Here is a 6,488-nt window from a genome sequence, read left to right as displayed (position 1 = left end):
AAAGATCAGTTGAGGAAAAAGACTAGATAAATATCAGTGGTACTGAAAGTAACTTTACATAATGTAACATCTGTGAGATGATTATGAGTATTTTTTTTGTCTAATTTGAGAAGAAATTCATGAATTCACTGATAGTTCACGTTAAAGGAATGGTTGGCTTAACAGAGCTCTGTTAAGCCAACCATTTTTGTCAGCCTGGCTATGATGCTAAAGAGAAAACCTACGGTTGTTCTTATTGTCTTCAATCAATGATGAATAGTGAGATGTGCAGGTATAAAATATAATAACAAGGCAGCAGAAATAAATAACAAACAGGAGAATTACATACAAACTAGAGTGCTAGAGGAATATATACAAAAAAGAGAAAGGCACATATTGAAGAACACAATGCTTGGAAGAAGTACAGAGACTTGGTTTAACACTTTACAAAGTTTAATACTGAGCAAGTTGAGGCGGAAAATGACTTGAAAACAAATGAAAATTTAATGGATTTGTATACTCTGCTATTGAAATCCAGCAAGAAATAACATAGTTTTGATTTTGGTCATTGTACACATAACAGCATTCAGTTGTAATATGAGCAGTTTATTATTGAAGTAACATATGTACCTTCAAAAACTAAAACAAATCATAACATGAAACTCACCTTGTTTCTGTGGAGAAGTTGAACAGGGTTTTTCTTCATGTTCTCAGCTGCACTGGATCATCACCAGCTTGCATCTTCATACTTTTTCCCCTCAGTGGTCTTTACTTTTGTTGGCCATTCTTCTGCATTGGAAAACCAAAGTGTGTGATCACAGGCGAAATATGGGATATTTTTCCTGTGCAGGTTTTAGAGCCCTTAATTTGGTTCTAGCTCATGAGCCACTGTTTATCTCTAATAATCTCTAAGGATCTGGATGTTAAAGAAAGACACAAATATTTCTCCTTATCATTAGGCTAAAATCTTGATATAGACACAATGACTTACATGTCAGCAGCATCTCTAACAGCACCACAATTAAACCTGCGCTTATATTGTACTGTAATTGAGATGTTTATGATTTAATCACATTAGCTTACCAGTGTAAAAAACATATGCCACATACTTGAAATGATCTGCTCAGTATTACATAAATCACATTTTCAACAAAGGTTAGAGCAAGACATAGTTACACAGATCTGCAAATAGTAACTCAACATTTCTGTGTGCTACAACATGGACATAATGACATAATGATAGATTTTAGTTTCACCCCGGCACAAAAATCACTAAAGTGTTTCAATAAAACAACAGAATATTTAGCAACGCAGTTCTGAGATGTACAAAGTTAGCAAATACCACTGTAATATAGAGTTTATAGTTATAATAATTTTAGTTTAACCGGTAAAAATGATTTAATTCCAATTTATCATAGTTTTTGGTGGTTTGTTTACAACATGAGCCATGTAAATAATTTCTCTTTTACTATTTCAATAAAGGGTGAAAGCAGATTTGTGTGTGGCGGGTCTGGTTGTCATTTAGAGTCTGACGGTCTGACGTCCAGTGATCCTTAAACATAAAGCCTGTGATTAAAAACATAGTACTGAAAGTTCAGAACTTACTGTTACCAGGGCTGGAGTGGTAATTTGGCACACAGGGAATTTCACAGGCTCAGTTCAAGGGCCCCCGAAGAGTGAGCAGCCTATTCGTTCATTTTCATTATCGACACTGTGTCGTCCAATAAAATATCTTTACTCAACCGGGACCTCCCCTACCTTCCCTGCGCGCTCCGGCGCTCGAGTTTAGTGTGGAAAAAAGTTCTGAAAAGATGGAGCTGAGAAACTGAAACCGAAAAATAAAAAAGAACTAAAAATAGATGTATAAGGTATGTCAAAAGAACAGAGATATTATCTGCAGGGGTGCTGTTGAGGAGGGAGAAATTAAAGAGCTGGAGAGACGTCATTAAGATTCAAGGATCTTACTAAAAGCCGAAGTGTGGCTTTAAATCATGATATGCGACATTTCAGTGTAATTGAGAAATAACCCAGCAACAACCAATCTGATTAAAACCTGCTTCAATATCTCAATGCCTTTTTTTGTAGTTTTTTGGCCCATTCCCATTCTCGAACACAACACACACACACACACACACACACACACACACACACACACAACACACACACACACACACACACACACACACTCACACACACAGTAAACTGGAGGTTTGTCTCTTTGAAGTGACACTGTGCTCTGTTACTGTTTCGCAGACTGATGGCCTCAAATACTTTAACAAAACAGGAGAAGTGTTACAACCCTCTCGACCTGACATTTAAATTTGTCGATAGAGAGGATGATTTGGACGGTAAGTATTACTTGGGTGCAGCAATAATGAGAATAATTACAATAATAACGGTGAAAATCATTTTAACCAACTCACATAAACCAATGTCACAAAACATTTATTCTTGAATTTGTGTGTGATTGTTCTCAGTTTTGTGTGAAGGCTTCAAATCTCTCAGAGCTCAGATGTCCTGTGGTCACGCTGTGACCCCGACCTCTCTCACCAACTGGTGTCGCAGGTTGTTGGAGCAGGTAGGCCACTGAAGGTTGACTTTGTTAAAATAGATAAAATAAAGTCAGCATAAATAACAGTGTACCTAAATAAATAAAAGCAGAAGGCTGGCGTGGTACCAGGTTTCTGATTTTGGGATAAATTAGATATTAAATTAACCTTGATAATATTTTTAATCCTACCACAATATACGAGCACATATGTGTGCAAGTGATGAAAATAATACCTGATCTATTATCACATCTTGTTTTAAACATAATACACAGCAAGCGCTCTTTACTTGGTCTGCAGACACATCACTCAACAGTGTGTACACAACATTTTAGGGCCTATAATCACCTCGTGTTCAACCAGCACCTGTGAAGCACTTCAAGAAATCACACATCTAAGAGACTGATAAACCGTGCTCTTCTAAACAACCTTACAGCCACTTTTGTTCACTTATTCTTTTGCATCTCACAAGTCTTTGGAAACAAAAGTACCAAAAACTAGATGAGCACCTAATGAATGCTGTAAAAGCCTGTATCAAAAATATTAACCTGAAACCTGTTATTTTTATCATATACTTTAGATTTCAGTGCAATGACTTACACCTGTGCTTGTCCAGCTGTGACCTTTTCAGTGTTTTATCAAACCATTGCATATCTAGCAATGCAGGTATTAGCTACAAGAAAAATTTTGCTACTGATATAATTTCTTTTATTAGCTAATAAGTTAATGAATTACAGAGCAAGTCTTACCCACAATATGGTATTTATTGATTAATGTAAGTTTAACTGAAACAACAAAAATCCAGCTCATCAAATTGTTTTGTGTGAACATCATACCAACATATACGTGGTGGTAGCAGTGTAATGGTCTGGACTGCTTTGCTGCTTCAAGATGACCTTGCTGTAACTGATGAATCCATGAATTCTGCGCTCTACGAGAAAATCCTGAATAAGAATGTCCAACCATCAGTTTATCCCATGAAGCTCACTTGTGTTATGCATCAGGACAATCAGCTGACAGCAGCAGGTCCACCTCTGAGTGGATTAAAAAAACCCAAATTAATGTTTTGGAGTGTCTGAGTCAAAGCCTGGACTTAAATCAGATTGAGCTGCTTTGAGATGCATGACCTTAAACAGAATTCTAATGCTTGTAAACCCTGCAGTGTGGCCAAAATTCCTCCACAGTGATGTAAAAGACTCATTGTCAGTTATCATAAACACTTGATTGCAGTTTTTGATGCAATCCGGTTTTCGGGTTTATGGGGAATTACTTTTTCACACAAGGTCTGTTTGGATATGTAAAGCAAGGCTATTCCACAAGAGTCCAAGAATAAATATACAGAGCTACAAATGAGCACAAGGGGTTAAATTCAATAATCATTGCATTTATTTTTAAACAAGATGAAAGCAGAGCATTTTTAGGAATCAGCTGAAAAGTCAAGATAACTAAATATTAACCAATGATCTCAGTATCACTTCTTTTTTTAGGACCATTGATATTCATGGGGCTGCTGCATAACCATACATTTGTTGTCAACTTTTGGTATTTCAACTAATGGTAAGTTACACAGGCTATCAATGAAACAAAAAGAGAAATAAAAAAAGAAATGTTATTATGCCCTATTTGTGCATCATTTACAACTCATGATAATAAATTAGTGCTGAAGTCTATATAGGTATGATAAAAGTCTTAAAATCTAAAGGAAGATACAAAAGTGTGGAAGAGAACCAAAGATCAAAGATGACACAGTCCCAGCTAGCAAAGATGATGCATTGCGTCCTTTGGTGTATCACATTCCAGTCCTGAGGTGAATCTCTTGGATGGAGTTGAGTTCATCGATGATGATATCTGTCAGCCTCCGTGGACCTTCGCCACCATCTGCACCACAGACGAGGGTTTGATCCCATACTCCGACAGAGATGCAGAGTCATCGTCCAGCGGCTTTCCTGAGACAATCAGCCGGAATTCAGCCATAAGATATCCTACACACACAACACAGGAGAGAGTGAACCTCACTAAATATTTAAACATGTCACAAATAATTATATCATGTCTCTGAACACCACTGAAGATGGTTATTTTAAGTTGCACTCAGACAGCACATGACTGTGGCCACTGCTCAACTAAAACTAAACTTAGTGTGAAAAACATTTATTTCACCCGCTTTATAAACCAAAGTGTGCTCTCACAGTTTGTGCGACGAAAACACAATAACACTGAGATATCCAGTTGAATGTGTGTTTGAAGTTGTGTCGTATTATTGTGCTTCGTGGTTTTTGCACGACACAAAGACCTCACATAACAACAAAACAAACTGAAACTGACACGGAACATAATGAACACCAAACTGAACCGAAAAAGTTTTGACAATAAACACTTGATACAGTTTAAAAAAGATATAAGATTCTTGAAATAAATGAGGACATTTGAATGAGTCTGTGTCATTTGTGTCACTTGATTTTCATTAGATTGCAACACGATCGCTCGACACATAGCTTCACTACTATTTCTTCTCTTTATAGTTTCTCTTCTGATCTGTTTTGAGTTTTTGGGCTTACCTTTCTTTGGAAACAGTTGCGCTGCTTTCATCTTCAAGTCTTTCACGGTCTTCTGCTGCTTTTTGGAGTGGTTTAATTTGATAACCCCCAACTCACCTGCAGGTGAGCGGACGGACAAGCTGTACTTGCACATTGTGTTTGTCTGCTGTGTGAGTCCGAAGAGCTCCTTCGGTTTCTGTTGAAGTCAGGTGAGTTCAGAGTGTATTAGTCACTGAGATGGGCTGTCTCTAAATAGTCGTTCACCTCATAACAAACGCTTTATCAGACAAACATACGAATCCAATGTTAGGTAAGTTCTATATCTAATTTAGTTTCACTATCATTTTAAAAGAAATCACTTTCTTTCTTTATGATTAATTTTAACGTGATGTTAGGTTCACTTTGTTGGTTTGATAGTTTGTCGTCATTGTTGTTTATTCATAGGCCTGCTGTCTGTTCACCTTTTAATGTTTTACTAATAGCTTGCACATTAAACTGTATATAATAAACAAATCCGGCCACACGTTTGTGTTGACGTCACTCAGAGTCAGCTGTTACTAGGCTCATCGCGGCGCCACACGTCTTTCGACTGCACCGTGCGTGTCCCGCAGCAGGATCGACGATGGCCTTATTCACCTACCTGGCCGGTCTCCCGTACAGGTAACACTCAGCGTATTCACTCATGCGCGTGTTACTTTTGGTTACATGTTCAATACTCTGATTTCACTGGTAACGACTTTTTGTCATGGTTAGAAAGTGCGGACCGAAGAGTTCGCTTTTTACTTCGATCATTTAGAGTCTGACGGTCTGACGTCCAGTGATCCTTAAACATAAAGCCTGTGATTAAAAACATAGTACTGAAAGTTCAGAACTTACTGTTACCAGGGCTGGAGTGGTAATTTGGCACACAGGGAATTTCACAGGCAGGGCGATGGATCAGTTCAAGGGCCCCCGAAGAGTGAGCAGCCTATTCGTTCATTTTCATTATCGACACTGTGTCGTCCAATAAAATATCTTTACTCAACCGGGACCTCCCCTACCTTCCCTGCGCGCTCCGGCGCTCGAGTTTAGTGTGGAAAAAAGTTCTGAAAAGATGGAGCTGAGAAACTGAAACCGAAAAATAAAAAAGAACTAAAAATAGATGTACAAGATATGTCAAAAGAACAGAGATATTATCTGCAGGGGTGCTGTTGAGGAGGGAGAAATTAAAGAGCTGGAGAGACGTCATTAAGATTCAAGGATCTCACTAAAAGCCGAAGTGTGGCTTTAAATCATGATATGCGACATTTCAGTGTAATTGAGAAATAACCCAGCAACAACCAATCTGATTAAAACCTGCTTCAATATCTCAATGCCTTTTGTTGTAGTTTTTTGGCCCATTCCCATTCCGAAATCGAAACACACACACACACACACACACACA

At 37.9% G+C, this 6,488-nt stretch overlaps 1 protein-coding gene and 1 long non-coding RNA gene across 2 annotated transcripts in view; both read left to right on the top strand.

Annotated features, from left to right (window-relative positions):
- The window catches only part of LOC121814769, a 17,087-nt gene extending 15,590 nt beyond the window's left edge, over positions 1-1,497 (top strand). The window contains exon 3 of the long non-coding RNA XR_006054558.1: positions 1,462-1,497. This is a non-coding gene — a long non-coding RNA (uncharacterized LOC121814769). The remainder of the gene's footprint in view (positions 1-1,461) is intronic.
- LOC102288975 (probable E3 ubiquitin-protein ligase ARI8) overlaps positions 1-6,488 on the top strand; it is a gene marked incomplete in the record, with an annotated part of 62,934 nt that overhangs the window by 54,026 nt on the left and 2,420 nt on the right.

Source organism: Haplochromis burtoni, unplaced genomic scaffold (genome assembly GCF_018398535.1).
Source record: "Haplochromis burtoni strain Fernald_Lab_line unplaced genomic scaffold, NCSU_Asbu1 Contig_82, whole genome shotgun sequence".
In the NCBI taxonomy this organism is placed as follows: domain Eukaryota; kingdom Metazoa; phylum Chordata; class Actinopteri; order Cichliformes; family Cichlidae; genus Haplochromis; species Haplochromis burtoni.
This window is presented reverse-complemented; position numbering and strand designations above follow the sequence as displayed.